We start from the raw sequence: 17,619 nt of genomic DNA on the forward strand, positions 1-17,619 counted from the left end.
CTTGAGAACTTTAAGTGTAAAAACCAAACACAGACTCATGTAGATGTTAAACATGAGTTCACATGACTGGGTTTCCCGTTGGACACAGCGTACAAGGTCAGTTTGATGTTTAACGAAGGAGGAAAACACCCCCTAAGGGGCAACAATACACCAGAGAAGCAGGGAAAGTGTTAGCAGCCGAAGTGGAGATGACTTCCTTTTCTTTTGGGCGTTGCTATGGTAAGTGCAGGTTAAGGGGAGGGAAGCAGAGGGGTCAGAGGTCACTCTTGGTCTGTCCATTCCGCTCAGTCAGCCTTATGGGAAGCAGACTGGGGTCGCGGCTTACGGAAGTACAACGTGCACCATCTCGTCATTCTTTTTCTGCCCGCGGTGGAGCTGAACGGGTGATTAAGGTCAAATCTGGCCATGACTGTAGATCCCGTTACAGACCCACATTTTGGTTCCATCATCTGCTTGTAATACGATCCATGAGCACAGCTGGAAGACAGCAGAAAAAAAGCTTACCGCTGTCCAGTAATATTTGGTCTACACAATCTAATACCTCGTCATATGGTCCTTCCAGTCCCAGTAAAGTAGGTTACTGTTAAAAGGTCTAACATTACAAACCAAACTGGAATGTTCTATGGTTGACTTGAAAAGATCTATTCAAGCCTGAGTTTCCAGCATCTTAACGAACAAACAAGCTACTTTTATTTCTTTATTGCAACTCTACTGTAATCACATCCAACATCATTTTAGTGTTAGTGTTAGTTAGTGTTGGATGCAGCAGCGATAACGTCACTTCAAAGATAGAGAGAAAACGCAAGAGTGTGGTGAAGAAATGAGTGGAAAAAGAAAAGGAAAACAAAACAGAGTTATATTTTATCTCATCACCCTCCAATGGCTGAGCTGGCTGCCCCAAACAGCAAATTTATCATCAGTTAAGAAGTTGCTGCCAAATACTCGAAACAACCCCGCAGGCTGTGGCTAACCCCTCACACAAACACACATGCAGAGGATACACAGAGACACGTGCATGCAAGAAGGGGATAAATTATAGATTTTACACTGAAGTCATATTACAGATATATATATTTGCAAGCAGTGAGTATGAAAAAAAGGTCAACTGTTGCTGGATGTAATGCAAAAGGGAGGCGCAAAGTGGTGGTACTGTCAGAAATGAAAGAAAAGTCATTTCTGATTAGAAAACACAAACAGAAATGGTCTTGATCAGTCAAGTCAGTCAAAGCTGTGGCAGGAAACAATACAGGGTGTCCATAAAGTCTCTATAACAAACTTATTACAAAAGCAATTGATGAGATATGTTAATCAGATTTGTTCTATGTACTCAGTGGTTATCAAAGTTTTTAATCACATTGCATTTGTGTATTTCAGGTATCCTGTGGATGAAATAGTTTCTGTTAAATAAACCCCTAAAAATGGCTACTCCTCATGAAAAGACACAATGTAAATCGTGGTTAATTGAAACAAAATTGGGGTTATGTTAAAGATCTCGTGCATCGAACAAAGATATGGGACATCAGTGACCTGAGGCACAAGATCACTGATGCCATCGACACCACTGATGTGTCTATGCTACAGCCAACACGGAAACAAATCCAGTACAGTCTGGATGTGCTTTGTACAACTAATGGTGCTAATATAGGGGTGGATTAAAGGTGGAGAAATTTGTGTGACTGAAATTCTGATGATGGGACAAACACTGTAGCCATCATTGATGTACATTGCATCATTTTTCTATACAAAAAAAGACTTCTGAATGTCTAATTTGATGTCTTTTACCAAAATTTGAGTAGAAAACAAATATACAGGGTGTCCATAAAGTCTCTTTACAATTTAACACATTTATTACAAAAGCAAATGAATAGACAAATCTGTAGAAATTATTATAAAATGAAAAGTAGATATTGAAGTTCTTTTGATTCATTTAATCCACCTCTACATGAACACCATTAGTTGTACAAAGCACATCCAGATGGTACTAGATTTGTTTCCATGTTGGCTGTAGCATAGACTCATCAATGGTGGAAATGACATCAGTGATCTTTTACTTCAGGTTGCTGATGTCCCGTAACTTTGTTCCATACATGATATCTTTAACAAACCCATCAAAAGAAATCCAAGGGAGTGATATCTGTGAACGAGGTGTCCAGGGGATTGGACCATCCCTTCCAATCCACTGGTCTGGAAATGTTTGATTTAGGAACCCATCAACATGCAGTCCCCAATGTGGTGGTGCACCATCTACCTGAAAAATGATGGTTGGTTGAAGGTCATCCAGTTGTGGTGACACATATTCAGTCAAAAGGTCAAGGTCAACAATTGTACTAACCAATCTCTTGTTGAAGAAAAATGGACCAATGATTCGATTGCACATGATCCCACAATGTGATTAAAAATTTTAATAACCACTGAGTGCAGAGAATAAATCTGATTAACATATTTCATCAATTCATCAACTTTTGTAATAAATTTGTTAAATTGTTAAGAGACTTTATGGACACCCTGTATATTGAGGATGGGTCAAATACTTAGTCATTTAACTATTTAAACAAAGTGGGTAGATGTGGTTTTCAAGCTCAAGTGGATTTATTATTATTATTATTATTATTATTATTAATTATTATTATTATTATTATTATTATTATTATTATACAACGGAACTAGAAAAAGCAACCGATATGTTCCTGCTTTAATTTCAACAATGAGCAGAGCATCATCTCAATCACACACCAGCTTTGTTAGGAGAGACAGAGTTCGCCTTTAGCCCAAAAACCAATAAAGGTAATTCATTCCCAGAGACCAAGAACCATTTTTGTGGTACCCGACCTGTACTTGTCCATTTAGCTTTTCTAAAATATTTCTAAAGCAACAGTCAGAATCAGGAGTATCTCGATTTCATCATTGTCGTCTTTTTCCTGAAAATTAAATATAGTGTCAAAATGTGATATTTTTTCACTTTGTAACTCAGACAAAACCAATAGCAAGTTTTTTTGTTTTGTTTTTTCACATTTAGAGAATTAAATGTAGATGTTTCAGACTTCCACATAAATTACTGTCTGCTCTAATTTGCTACATTTCCAAAGCAAATTTAAGTCATTCCTTAGCTCAAAGTCAGAAATTATGATGAATCCATGGGGCACAATATTAGGGTTTAAACACATTCACTATGGAGCCTACACAGAACTACAGAACATCACTGAAAAGCTGAGGAACTCCACTTTGCTTTAGTTTTTTAAAGCACGTGTAGATTAGTGCTTCTAAAATTATTACATTTTTGGAAAACGATGATGATCTCAGGAGCATTAACAAATAACCCAAACTGGCCTTCACACATAATGAAACATAGAGCAAAGAAACATGGCAACATACATATAATACTTCAGTAAAAGTCCATAACTAACTGTCAAGGAATTCCCAGACACAGCTCTCAGTTTACAACCTCTGACATGTGACATGTTACAACAGCATTGCAAATTTTAACAAATGTGAGGTTGAAAATCTGAATTTCTACAGTTACAGCAGATCACAGCCTTATTACTTTGAGGACAGATGAAGAGAAATATCCATGACAAGGACTGAGTTATGGTGTGAGTGAGAGCTGAGAGCTGCAGGCGTGTGTCATCCTGGTGAGTCAAACGCTTCGGCTAACATTGTGCTCTACTGTGTTTGATATACAACACCGCAACATGGACTGTTAGTCTTTTACTGACTTAAGTATTTACAAGTATTTACAGAAAGTTAAGTGTAACTTCATCATACTGTTGATGTCGTAAATCATGTGATACAGTGATTGTGCCATAGTTGCAGAATACTATCTCCCACGTATTTCTACAGAGACATTCAAAGAGGAAATCTTCAATATTCACTGCAAAAAATAACATTAAGACCATCTCTAAATGGAGTTTACCATTATAGATGTATGACTCCGGTGAATTTTTATCACTGAGAAACATAGAGGCATCATTTAGAGACTATTTTTGCAGAGTTTTTACAAAACACAGTGAAGTCAAAATGAAGTTGACGTTTGACCTCATCATTTTATCCTATTACAGATTGTATAAAAGTTTTGTCATAATTTATAAATTCTTGAGTTATGGCCTAAAAAGCTGATGCATGTTGACCAAAACCAAACTCTATGCGAGTGTATGTGCCACTACTTTTCTACACAAGAATAAAAATGCAAAAACAAATGAGACTTTTTAGAATTATTTCAGCAATTCCTTTTAATAAAATGTGCATTGTCCCTGGGATATATAGGTGTAGTTTTTGCTTTTTATATATGTACATTGTACAGTGGATGGTGTATTTAAACATCCTGCAGCTCTCTCCTCTTGGCCCAAATCAAAAGACAAAATAATGACTTAATGTAGTTCTGGAAAGTGAGGCCACTTTTCCAATCTTCAAGCATGTTCAGACAGAGTTGAGTGGCAGAATCACGCCCAGGTCGCAGTCACATGTTTCACTCCTATCTGTTTGAAAACACCTGCGATCCTGGGGCAGCACAGTGGCAGTGATGATGGTAGTCGTAAGCACCGTCGCCTTACAGAAACAATGTTCTGAGTTTGATTCCCCATTGGACCAGATTCTGTCTGTGCACAGTGTGCATATTGTGCGTGCCGTCCCACCCCCCATCATTCTACAGAGGTGGCAGCCCACTGTCCATTATGTGTTCTAGGAGGGGTTCAAAGCAGAGCATCCCTATGGGGAAAGTAAATGTAAACTTTACTTTTTTTTTTACTTAGCCAAAAACCACCTTTGTGGAGTATATTTTCTACAACCTGAAAATACCGGCAGAGTAGATGCAGAAGTCAAACTACTTGAATTACAATATATTGGAAGGCAATTCTGGAATTTTTGCCCAGAGAAAATAAAAACTATCCAGCACTGCAGCTTTTACTACTGTCACATTCTCCCACAAAGGTTACACTATATTTAGTCAAAATCTTCACTTTTCTTACTCAAATTCAACAGCGTGACCGACCATCAGCTCAGTTTGAGAGAGAAAAAACATCAGCCAGCAGTTTAACTGGCCACATGGCTCCGACTATTACCAGTGCAGTGACCATGAATGAACTCCAAAGCCATGTTAGAGGCTCCTATACATCCATTTTCAACGCAAAATGTTAAACACACCTGCGCACACACTCTCACACACAATTTTCACATACCTCTCAATCACACCCTAATTGCCACCACTTGTATAAATACTCCCACTGGTGGTTTGACTACATGCTGAAACACACGGACCTGATGTCCAATACTAGAGTCATACCCCCCACGGACCCCCGGCAACAGCCATTTACTGTCAAATTTACCACACGAGTCAATGATGAGGGCAAAAAGCTTCCATTTAGTAATAAAACTCAATACCAGATCAAAATATTTTTCCACATTTTAAAACACATAGTGAACCCACTCAGTGGTTAGTTTTACAGCATATAAAGTAATATACGGTATTCGTTTTTCTGGACCGGATCAAACCAAAACAGCCAATTCTATTTTTTCTCCTCACTACTTAAGCTCAAAGAACTCTTGTAGACTCAGTATGTTCAATCATACTGTATGAATCCCATAACATCCGTAACGTGGTGACAAAATACATTTGTTTATACATCCAACCTCTACATGAACAGATGACGAACATTTGTTTTACAAGGATAATGTTGTGAAAACATTTGTGCGTTCGCCAACAGCAGCTCTGCAAACCATAAACACTGTTAAACTGGGATGTAACTCCGTCATATGTGGCAGCGTGACAGTAAACACACACACAAAGACATAGACACTAACAGGGGCACTCACTGGCCCGCATTTGGAATCACTTATAAAAGCAAACATGGGCCAACGCATGACACAGCACTGGGGTTGACAAAGCAGAGGCAGCGTACACACACAGACACACACTGGAAACACTCCCTTTGTCTATCTCAGCAGATGGCTTTCATCACATCTGAATGTGTCTGTGCAGCAACTAAGAGGACAAGTGTTTGTGAGTGTGCACGTATTGTTAGCATTCACTGTAATTAGCCCAGAACGGTCTGAAACTTTTCATCTTCTCGTACTTTCTATCTTTTATCAAGTTAACTGTCTACAAAAACAACACACACGACGTACACACACCCTACTCACGTCTTCATTCCTGTTTAATGAGTGTCAAACTGCCCATCCCTGGGACGAATAATGGAAGGAATTTAAGGAAAGAGCAAGGGTGGGAAATAAAAAGACCAAGAAACAATGTAATATCACATCTCACACAGAGGCACTGTGCCAGTTTACGATGGCTTTTCTTTGCCCTGTAATAACACAGGCTCATCAGAAATGGCCTGAATGGCAGTCAGAGGCCAACAAAGTCATTAACAATGGCTAAATACAGCCTGGGAACAAAAGGAACCAAACAATGATAAAGTCCCAAGCAGAATGTACTGAGGGTTAGGATGTGACCGAGGCAGGAACAGTCGGGGGAGCGTGACCGACATGTAGTTTTAGTGATGGCTTTAAGAGGCACACTGAGGCAGCTGCTGAGAAGCATGTGGATATGTGGAAGGTTGAGTATTTTTCATAAATCTGACACATATGAATGCAAATGTCACCATAACTAACATGTTCACTCACCAGCTTTGGAGGATTGCGATCATGAATAAGATAAACTGCAATAATGAAAGTCAATGAACAGTAAATGAACATCAATGACATGAAAAACTGTCAGCAAAGTGTCCAGTTTTTCCATATTTTCCCCCACTATTCCTGAAGTTTTAAAATATAAAGAGGTATGCACTTTTTGACTGATATTAAGGAAAAACAAGGGAAAAAAATGAAAAAAACAAGAAAAATATATCTTTCTTGAGATTAGCTTCAGAAAGAAGGTGTTGCCTACTTTGTATGATGGATTGCTTGTGGCATTAATGTTGCTATGCTAGCATACAAATTTAAACTAGTTCATGAGAAATTCTTCCCTTAGTCCACTCTAACCTGCAGGAGTTTGTTCAATGTTCTTTTCTGTTCAGTGTTCTTTTCTGACACTGGTGAAATACAGTCATGACTGAAAAGAAGTTTGTCCAGAGCAATGTCATTAGCGCTACATGTAGCTCAGAATGTGAAAGCTTTACGAGCAACTGTAAAGCTTTCAACACTTGTTGTATCCTTGAAGTGAAATACAGCCACACTTCACATCATTTAACTTTGGACACTTTATAATTACGTTTGCAACTACATATTTACTTGTCCATCTCCTTCAGCATCTAGGACTGGACCCAAATGTGTCAGTATTAATACACTTGTTTTGTTTTTACAGATACGTTTTCATTTTTCATCTGTTTTTTTTTTATTTTAGTAATTGGATATGTGCCTTCTTAATTGTCCACTGGTAATATAGTCTGAGTGTTTAAGTCACCACTATATAATCCTTGTTTCACTGGCTTTTAAGTTAGACAGGAGGTGGTGCATCCTGTCAGACAGCATATTTTTGTTAAAGTAGGTACATCATCTTCAGCCCAGTATGTTTCACTCATGGTGTCCAAACCTGATCACTCTGCATCATACCTATACAGTGGATAGTGTGTCTTTTTGCCAGTTTATTTCTATTGATTCTTCAGAGTTGCTCAGCAAAAAAAGTGTTCACTTCAGCCACGGTATGATGCAGAAATTTGCGTTTTTGCTATAAAGTCATAATGTTTGACTTGAAGCATTTTGGACCATTTGATCAGGAGGTGAGCCTGTGTCCCAGTGGAACAGGAGACATCCCAGCTTACATATCAACATGATATGGACATTAGAGAAAGGGATATCCTTATTTTGCCACATTATATTGTGCTATTTTCTGTTTTATCATTTTTACTGCTCAGTTTATCATGTTATGTGTTATTTCTATCGGCTAAAATTTACTTAGGGGGTCACATGAGTGGCCATTTTTGTCAAAAAAAAAAGTTGTAAGAAATGCATAGAACTGTGTTGAAATAATGCTAATACATTTGTGCACAGACTACTGATATTATTTGACAGTGGAAGCTGTATTTTCAGAAATATTGGATTTTGAGTAGCACGTGTATGTGAAAACTTTTGCTGGTGGACGGACGTGACATTACCCATGATGATCTGGTCAGTACCAGTACTTTATTAGTAATAAACTTATAAACTTACTATTACTAATTATCCTCTTATTCATAAATGTTAGTATTGTGGATCTAAAACAATAACAGCTGACACAAAAACACAAAATGTGGCAGTGGACGGATGTGACATGGTTGTTACAGATCCCATCATACTGATGCTCGGCAGCCATGTCACCGTTTCCACAAATGATCCCTGTGCAAAAACCAGGATCATAATTATTTATTGTATAGTTTATCATCATACTAAAGAGTAAATAACAATATAGAATTGTTATTTCTTTATAAAAATGCTTATCATTAGAAAACTGTTGATTCAAAAAGTGACGTGTAACATTCTTAATGTATGTATTGGCGTAACATAAGCAGGATGGATCAGCACCATACTCCATATTGCAACCTGTAAAAATAAAACGTGATATGTAGTATATAATGTTGTAAGAAAAATTGGGGAATCTAAAAGAATAGAATGTTTGTTTTTAAGGTAAATTCAGTTAAAATATAACTTGGCCATTTGTGACATGAAAATATAGCATTAATTGTGATGAAACTGGACATTTTTGACCTGAAAACATAGTTCATATGACCATCAACATGTTGCAACAGAACTGAAATCCTGTAAATTTGCTTAACTTGCATTTACCAACACAAAGTTCCTTTGAAGATTCACTTATACTGATTTCTTATGCACAAAGACATAAACAAGACCTGTAAGCAAATTTTAGCCGCTATGCATTCTCCCTGAATATAGTTTTCACACAGCACATGGAGCATTTTGTTGACAGTTTTCAAAGTTTTACCACTATTACTGTGAAGAGTAACAGTACTAGTGTTGAATATTTGACACTGGTAAAGCACTGGGGCAGACATATGGGCAGAAACACTGTCACTGGATCAAAAACAGGGTGGCACAGTGGTGCAGTGGTTAGCACTATTGCCTCATATGATGGCCGTGGGTTCAATTCCATTTCTGTGTGAGGTTTATATGTTCTCCAAGTGTCTGCATGAGTTCACTCCACTAACAGGTTCACTGGTCGAATTGCCCATAGGTGTAAATTTGAGAGTGAATGGCTATTCTTCTGTATTTGTCAGCCTTGTGATGAACTTCTACGTCCAGAGTGTACCCCGCGTTCCCCATAGGTAGCCAGGATAGGAACCAGTAACCCCACGACCATCACAGGGACTAAGCAGTTGAGAGGATTGATGGGTCAATCGATCAATCAAAAAGGTCCACACCGGGTCAAAAGCCCTCCAAGATACAGTGTTGAACCCTTACATCTACGGTACTTCTATAATCCCTTAAATATTTAATTTATCTTCCAGGTGATGATGCCAAAACTTAACATTTTGCTGATTCTCAAAACTGAGCATCTGACGCTTTTCTTTCTCATATCCAACAGTAAATTGAACATCTTTGATACATTGACAGTTCTGCCATTTTGCCGCAGTCACATCCAATTATAGACTGCTGTTCTCTTCCACTTTTTGCCTGTTCATGCCACCTTTGTTTTTTTCCCCTTAATCCTTTCTTATGTGGACAGTGTGAAAAGAGAAAAGAACTACTGACAATCCACTAATTGATTCATCTGCATGGCTTTGGGAGTACAAAAACAGTAACACTGTACATCACTGAGGCTTTTATGCGCTCCCTCCTCTTGTCCCAGGCCACATAGCTGTCGTCTCCTAGCAACCAGCACACAAAAGCCTGACCACCACAAGGAGCAGGAAGTTCAACTTGTCTTTCACTCCAGTTTTCAGATCTATATTTCTTTCACTTTTTTATCCTTATTTCTTTTGCTATCCACTTGTTTTTGCTCGTTCTCCCTCTTATCTCCATTCCCTCCTCTACTTACTCTTTATAACCCCCTTTCAACCTCTCCCTCTCTTTCATTTTGGCACTACCACGCCTGTTGCTGACACAGCAAACACAGACAACCGGGGAGGTTTTCCTCTCTCGTTTTTAAAAAGAGGGGTGAAATCATCCTGCGGATCGCCGGCTGCCACAGGAAAAATCCACAGTAGGAATGTGGGACAATCTGACTTGGAATCCAAGGGGATGACACCGGGCCAGAAATGCCCTGCGCTGGGTAAAACTGGCCTTGTAATTTTAAGGAAAACACCAACTTTTCAGGCAGTTTTTCAACATTCTTGCTAAGTGAGGAGAAACACAGACACCACAAGCATCCATGTCCCTAGTATCCTTTATTCCTAAGTATTCTGGATTACATTGAGAATGTCTGCGACAAGCATAAAACTGAAAATTTAAGTGTGAATGGGAAAATCAGCAAATATATTCATTGACTAGAATGGCAGAACCTTCTTTGTAAACCTTTTTGCTCATTAGTGTTACTGGTTAGTGTAACTGACTATTACCATGATCTCAAAGGTCTTAGTTGTAATTTATTAGTTGGCGCCATGGATTACTCAAGTATTTTGGGCTACCCACACTTCAAAACCATGCAAAGCAATTCAAGCCCCCACCCCTTTTAATGGATCTGCTTCTAAATGTAAAGGGTTTGTCCTTGGCCCATGTTCCACATTTCCCCAACATGACAATGGGTGCAGTAGTTTTTGTGTAATCCTACTTAAACATAGACAGACTGACAGACACACAAATCTGAAATGTACAGTAGCACAGTTCAGCATTGAGATGATGATATGACTTGTGATAAATAAATTCATCATTAAAATGGTCAGTAGACAGTAACCTGTTGCTTCATGTAACTGTCCAAATGGTGTGAATGCATGGTCAAAGCTTCATCTGACTGGTGAAATGTCTGCATACTGAGTGTGGGGGGGGGGGTGTCATTCAATGCATTTCATGCAATCTTATGCAACGGTGCAATGACAATGCAATTTATTGCTCAGGGTGGGGACTCAAAATGTCTGTTTTTATTGGGCTACCATTACTATAAAATATAGAGTAATGATATGGTGTGAATTCATTTTCCAAGTTAAAACAAAAGAAGACTGTTCTGTGGAAGAGACTGCTAATGTTGACTTCACCAAAGGTCATTAAAGATACACGATGCAGAGGAGAAACTCCCAGGCATTATTTAGATAACACAAGTATTGATAAAATGTAGAGGCATGGCAATTCATGGTGGATTTTTCGTAGTTCATGTCCCAATGAGACCAAATTTCTCTTTTGGACCTCAAGTTGAAAAAGTGTGGGAATCACTGCTCTAGGGTGATTACATATTGTCCATATCAGAGGTACCTAGAAGGGATCCATAAAGTTAGAACCTAAGCCAACACCCCACAGTTATATCATGTAAAAAAAACACAATTTGTTGTTGGGGAAAAAGCATCTGCTTCAGAACTGAAGACGTTCAGCTGAGCCTAAACTCTTTCAGCCCTTTACCATACTAACAAATTCAATCTTACAATTGCATGAAATGGCATGTAATGCAGAACAACAGATTAACACCAGTTAGTGCCATCACCGAAAGGTTATTTTATTGGCTGATGTCAGTCATTGAGGTAGATGAATCCCTAAAAATTACAGCGGTACTTTTACAAACAAAAACAAAAAAACAGATGGTGACAATTGCAGCACTTTGGCCCAATCCTCATTCACCCATTGGCCCTCCCCCCTTTACCCCTACCCCTCCATATTGCAAGTTCATGTAAGGGGGTAGGGGTGTCCCGATTCTTGATAAGTTGGAGGGGAAGGGCTGTTTAGCCCTCAAAACAGAGATTTTTCTGGACCACACTACAAACAGAAGGGTATGAGAAATCTCTCTGTTCAAATCATCGGTAGGATGGAGGTAAACGCAACTAAAAAGTGCAGCAGTGTGATGAAAGAAACAAACAAATGTATGTATTTTTTCGTAAACAACTTCATCATTTGATTGACTGTTTAAGGCATTTCAATGTGTTATAGACTGCATTTCTGCGGTTTATAGTTGATTGCCGCAAAAAGATGACCAAAGCCCATGGAACAGAGACGGTTGCAGCTGCTGATGGCATGGTGAATTCTTTCGGAAACAAAGTTGTCACGTCTGTTTATCAATGACTGCTGATGACGTAACAGGTCTCGAAGGGTTGTCTCATTTCATAGTGGAAGATTTTAAATCTTATGAAGTGCAAGGGCCAAGGGGTAGGAGTAAGGGGGAGGGCCGAGGGGTGAATTGGGATTGGGCCTTCCTGTACTGGGGACAAAGAGCTGTCTATCATGTTGTGATTCAAGGATATACACAATGTCCTGCCACACAATTAATGTCAAATTGCGAGTTTTGTCAACTAGTCAGCTCTTGTAAATCCAAGAGTCCATAAATAAACCATCAGCTGCAGACAAGTTTAACTGTGATTCCATCACACAAAACGAACATATATCCTTTTAACTTCTTAAGGATGAATATCCTTTCTTTTATAGATGATTTTACAAATTTCATGTTCGAACTGTTGGTGGGATCAAGCCATATGAAGAATTGTAATGGACATATTTCCTTTTTTGCAAAACTGAGTAAATAACTTCATTAATATAGTATTGGTAAAATCAGCTGCCGGCATAAATAATGTTCTAAACTCTCTCAGCTGTCCAAAATGTTGAACTGCTCTCATCCCACCACAGATAAGCCGACCGACAGTCCATGCCTCCCAAATACTTGCCCATTAAATCGCATTCCCTGATATGACCGCGATGAGCCCCAGAGTGCTCTTCAAAACAGGAAATGTAAGAGAATATATGACCTTCCCCTTTACACAGGGTTGATAGTGGGTGTGAAAGCACGGGATGAACCCACTCATGAAAAACACACACAAAACACACAGTGTCAAATTGAAATGCACTGACAGTAGAAGGGAAAACAGACCTCCTCTGCAAAAGGTGAGACAGACACAGAAGGAAACAAAAGCCAAAAGATGACAGAGTAGTTTTCCTTCTGTTGTAACTGTTCGTAACTCCCTGGGACAGTGTGTTGTCCCATTTGAGGTCATCGCTGGTAAAAACACAAACTAAATACCATTCCAACACAAACAGTGGAAAAAGAACATTAGGTCTTCATCATTATGTCAAGAGGTTGAGAATAAATGATAAGTAATATATATGCTGGGACAGTTTTTACAGCTTTATTCTGTGGATTCTGCAGCATTCACAAACATGAACGAAAATAAACCACTTTCACTAACATTAGCTCATCGTGTAAACAGTGCAGTGCTAATGTTCTCCAAAGGGTACTAATGACCAGTACGGCTGGAGTGGTGACAAGACAGAGAAAAAGAAAAAAGTGGAAACCACACTAACCAGATTAGGGCCCTTCTCCAAATAGCCTTCCTCCGCTTCTTCCTCTAAACCCGGCACAAACTTGACCTCTATCCCAAACAAAAACACCAACATACAGCAAAATGCTGCCTGCAGCCCTGGCCTGAAGCCATGCTCTGACCAAGACTACTTTAGAAGTACTTTAAAATATCAGCATGCCAACTTAAAGCTCCAGTCGGCAAAAATTGGGGAAAAAAACCCAGAGTTTTAAAATACACACCCTCCTCCTGTAGTTTGTCCTGTCAGTCCTTAGCATAGACCGGTTTAGACAAGTTAGAGATATCTGATTCACATTATCAAGTGGACACTTCTACTGTAAGATATGAATATACTTACATTGACAAATCACAGACCACAGTCAGAGGTGGTCTCAGACACATAGGTCTATGATCCATTGGCAGTGTGTACGGTTACAGCCTGGGCTATTTCAATAGAACAACCAATGGGCCAAATGGGGTTGCGTATTCTGGCCAAAAGGTCATATGATGATCTTTGGACGTAGAATCACAATCTGAATCATACTGGTCTCTGGAGGTTTAGTCTGTGCGTGATGAGTTTTTAGATGTTATCAAATCAGAAACTCTGCATTCTTGTATCTATACTTTGACAGCATCATTGTCCTGTAACACATTTCACACACTCTGAAACTTCATGGGGACTACATCTGAGCCCTTCACACAGACACGAATGTATCGCTATAAACAGACTAAAACTCTCGCAACCTGTGCCGGTGACATTAATCCTTCAAAGCCCTAGGTTAGTGCAACTCCTATGTCAAACGCTCTCTGCAAAATGATATAATTACACTGGAAAAAGGGCCATTAGTGGAGTATGAGGTCTTGACAGTGTGCTTTATTTTTTAATGACCTGATCTGCACAATCCCTCTGAAAAGTAAATCGTGACAAATTAAGATCAATCCGCCCTGGTATGAAACCTGAAAACTCATAGACCCGTAGTCTAAGTGCTTCGTAGGTCCAGTGATGTCAAAGTAATGGTCCAAAACTTTCTTTTTTTCTCTCACAGTTATTATAGTCAGGTAGACATTCATAAACACTATTTAAACTCCTGAAGAATTCTCACTAAATATACTGTATGTAATATAAGAGAACCTATAAATCAAATGGAATGGTTAAAGCCGTCATACAGACAGATACTCAAGGTGCATTGATACAGAATGTCAACTCCTGCACTGAGCAACAGCCAAGGAATGTTCCACCTTAAAAACAGCTGGTAGTTTTTGAGCCAACTGATTACTTTTTTTTCTCCTACCTTGCTAACATTGACTAGTAAAGATGAAAAAGTATTTTTCAATCTTAACATTTTCTTTACTTGTAATACAAAGCTTTCATTCTAGAGAATGATAACTCAACACATTTGTAGACACATTCTAGTATCATGTGTGAACAGATACATATGATCAGATCATTAAAAATGTATGTTAATGTCTGGTTTGAAAAGGACAGGCCTGGTCTAAGAACAGAGGACAAGATGCCATTTCATACCACAGTGAAAACTAAGAATTACAACACGTAGGGGAGTGAACAGGCAGCTTGTTTGGGGTGTCTACACTATAGACGCATCAGACAACAGTCTTGACAGTGACTGTTTATTAAAGTTGTCAATCACCAGTTTTCATTTCCCCTCCTCTCTGAAAACACCTGCGATCAGTCAAAATCTTTCATCATGGGTGAGGTTTCCTAAAACCTGAAAACAGAATCAAAGTGAGGTGCAGAAATCTAGCCTCATCTCAGGCCACCTGAATTACAATATGATGAAAGGTGAATTTCACCCTACATGCCAACGGAAGGTTTAGAAAAAGAAAAAAGTGTCCCAAAATTGACCTATAGCTATCAGGTGCCATGGCTTAGTTGGTTAAAGCGCCTGTCTAGTAAACAGAAGATCCTGGTTCAAATCCCAGTGGTGCCTTAAAGCAAATTTACCCCATCATAGAACTAAAAAAGGTTTATCTTATATACAAGCTACTCAGCACTGATGAAAATGTATAAAAGGGTGGAAACAAAGAATTAGTTCATTAACCCTCATAGACCTAGAAGTATTTTTGTGACTCCCAAATGAATTTTTGTCTACATTTAACCTTTGCTAAGTGATTTATCACCAATTGTTACGTTATAGCCTGCAATTTTCTATGTAAAGCAGGTATTTTCCTGTATTTAATTTAATGATCTTGCGTATGTTCATTAGAAACAAGGTATGGAGGCTGGTGCACACCAAAAAAGTCTTCAGGGAACAGGACAGGTGCATCAGAGCATGAGGTAGAAGTGAAGAAGAAAAAAGGTATCCTGCACACTGTCCATTCAATTTACAAGAAACTTTAATATAGGGTAGCAACGTTTCGGTCCTCTGGACCTTTTTCAAGCAGAGATTTATGTGTATGTTCATGAAAAGCTCAGAGCAAATTCAAAGGTTATTATATCAAAACTGAGAAAACTGAAGAAAAAATGACATTTTCAGTAAAATACATCATTCACTGAAAGTAAAAACAAGCTTCTACAACTGTCTTTTGTCAGACTGCATGGGTTTTACTGGTGAACCAATGTTGTAGAAGATAACAGTGTTACAACGTTCACTACAGATCCCCCGATCATCCAATGAATCATATCTGATGATGATGAACACCTGAGGAATATTTTACCTGAATTATTAACATGTATTGATAAGATCAGTGGTTGAAAAATTATTATTATCATTATTGTTATTATTATTACATGTTTTAGATCAGTACATGCTTTTGGTCGCCAGTGGCTGTTTAGGACTTTGAGGGTTAAGGCTTCAAATTCTAAAAATTTTTGTCAAAGATTAGATTCAGTATTAAACATAATTTGGGATCTATTCTGTAAGTAACATTTACCATAACAATTACAGGTTTTAAAACCTGGCAGGACTTTAACACATTATAAAGTTAATGGATTATCCTTTAGATGCCAACTCTACAGTGTGGCAACATGCCTTCTTTGGTCGCCAACTTCACTTCCAAGTGAATGCTCGGAGAAAATGCCAGAGAATTAGCTGCCAACATACTATCGGACTGCCAATGTCGATTGTGTTAAGGATATCTGTACTAAGGCCAATGTTTTCTGCCAGGGATGGAACAAAAAAAGACAAGCTAAATGCAGAATTTGTGACATTTAATCAGGAAATAGATCAGCAGTCTCCAACAGGATTGTCTGAAATAAATCTTTGACCTCAATCCATCAATTCTTATGGGAGAGGCAGAGGATAGTATGACAAGAGAAGCCAAAAAAGACAGTGAGAATCCAGCATTTACTCAGATCTGTCATCACCATCTAAACTAGACACAGTAGCAGGTTTAATGTCCTGACCAGACCTTTTTGACTTTCTTAATTAAAAATATAGCGGCTTGTTAAAAGCAAAAACTGGCAGCAAACTGAGGAATTTACAATGTGGCCTGTGGTTGTAAAAGCTACTTTTCAGCTCCGAGTGGCTCACGAGGTAAGAAGGGAAAATCAATTGGATTAAAATTGAAGTTTTTTAATCTAAAGGGATGTTTTTATAGTTGGGCTGACTATGAGCTCTTGACATAGCAGTTTTACAAAACTACTGTCAAATTCCAGCTAGAGATTTCAGTTTTACCTGACAGCTTCTAATCAGTTGATCGAGCACCTAAAGGTCCTGAATAAGAGATGTGTTTGAAAGGCCTCATTGAATGTTCAGTTGTTTTTTTTTAAAGCTATAACAGTGGTCTGCTGTGAACATCTGAAGCATCTGGATGGGGAGGATCTCATAGTAGTCTCTTAATAAACCATAATAATGCAACAGGAGATGACTTATGAACAAGCTGGACCCTTATCCATGCAGACTTTAGTTGGCTTTTCTAATGCAACACAAAAGTAAATTCACAATGACAACCTGAATGGTAAAGTTCATAAAACCAAACATAGAACAATTTACCTCACAAAATGTGGTCAATAGTTTCATTAATGTCCATAACATGTTGACATATTGACAGGGACTTAAGTAACAATATTTCAAGATATTGCAATATGTTGAATTGTCCTAAGTCAGCCCTGCGATGAACTGGCGACATGTCCAGTGTGTACCGCGCCTTTGCCTGAATCATAGCTTCGATAGGCTCCGGCAACCCCCCCCCCCCCCCCCCATAGTTAAAGCAGTCAAAATGAATGAATCATAGCACCTTTATCATAACATAGTATTGCCAGAATCTTGTCGATAAGCAGCCATATAGGAACCAAGTAGTGCACATG

The 17,619-nt window shown here is 38.6% G+C and overlaps 1 protein-coding gene and 1 non-coding gene across 2 annotated transcripts in view; one reads left to right on the forward strand and one right to left on the reverse strand.

Moving 5' to 3' along the window:
- The window catches only part of LOC115432415 (rho GTPase-activating protein 26), a 143,805-nt gene that overhangs the window by 93,998 nt on the left and 32,188 nt on the right, over positions 1-17,619 (reverse strand). The gene's annotated exons all lie outside the window — the stretch shown is intronic.
- trnat-agu (transfer RNA threonine (anticodon AGU)) lies at positions 15,229-15,301 on the forward strand. The gene has a single exon. It is a non-coding gene; the product is annotated as a tRNA-Thr (tRNA).

This window comes from Sphaeramia orbicularis, chromosome 14 (genome assembly GCF_902148855.1).
Source record: "Sphaeramia orbicularis chromosome 14, fSphaOr1.1, whole genome shotgun sequence".
In the NCBI taxonomy this organism is placed as follows: domain Eukaryota; kingdom Metazoa; phylum Chordata; class Actinopteri; order Kurtiformes; family Apogonidae; genus Sphaeramia; species Sphaeramia orbicularis.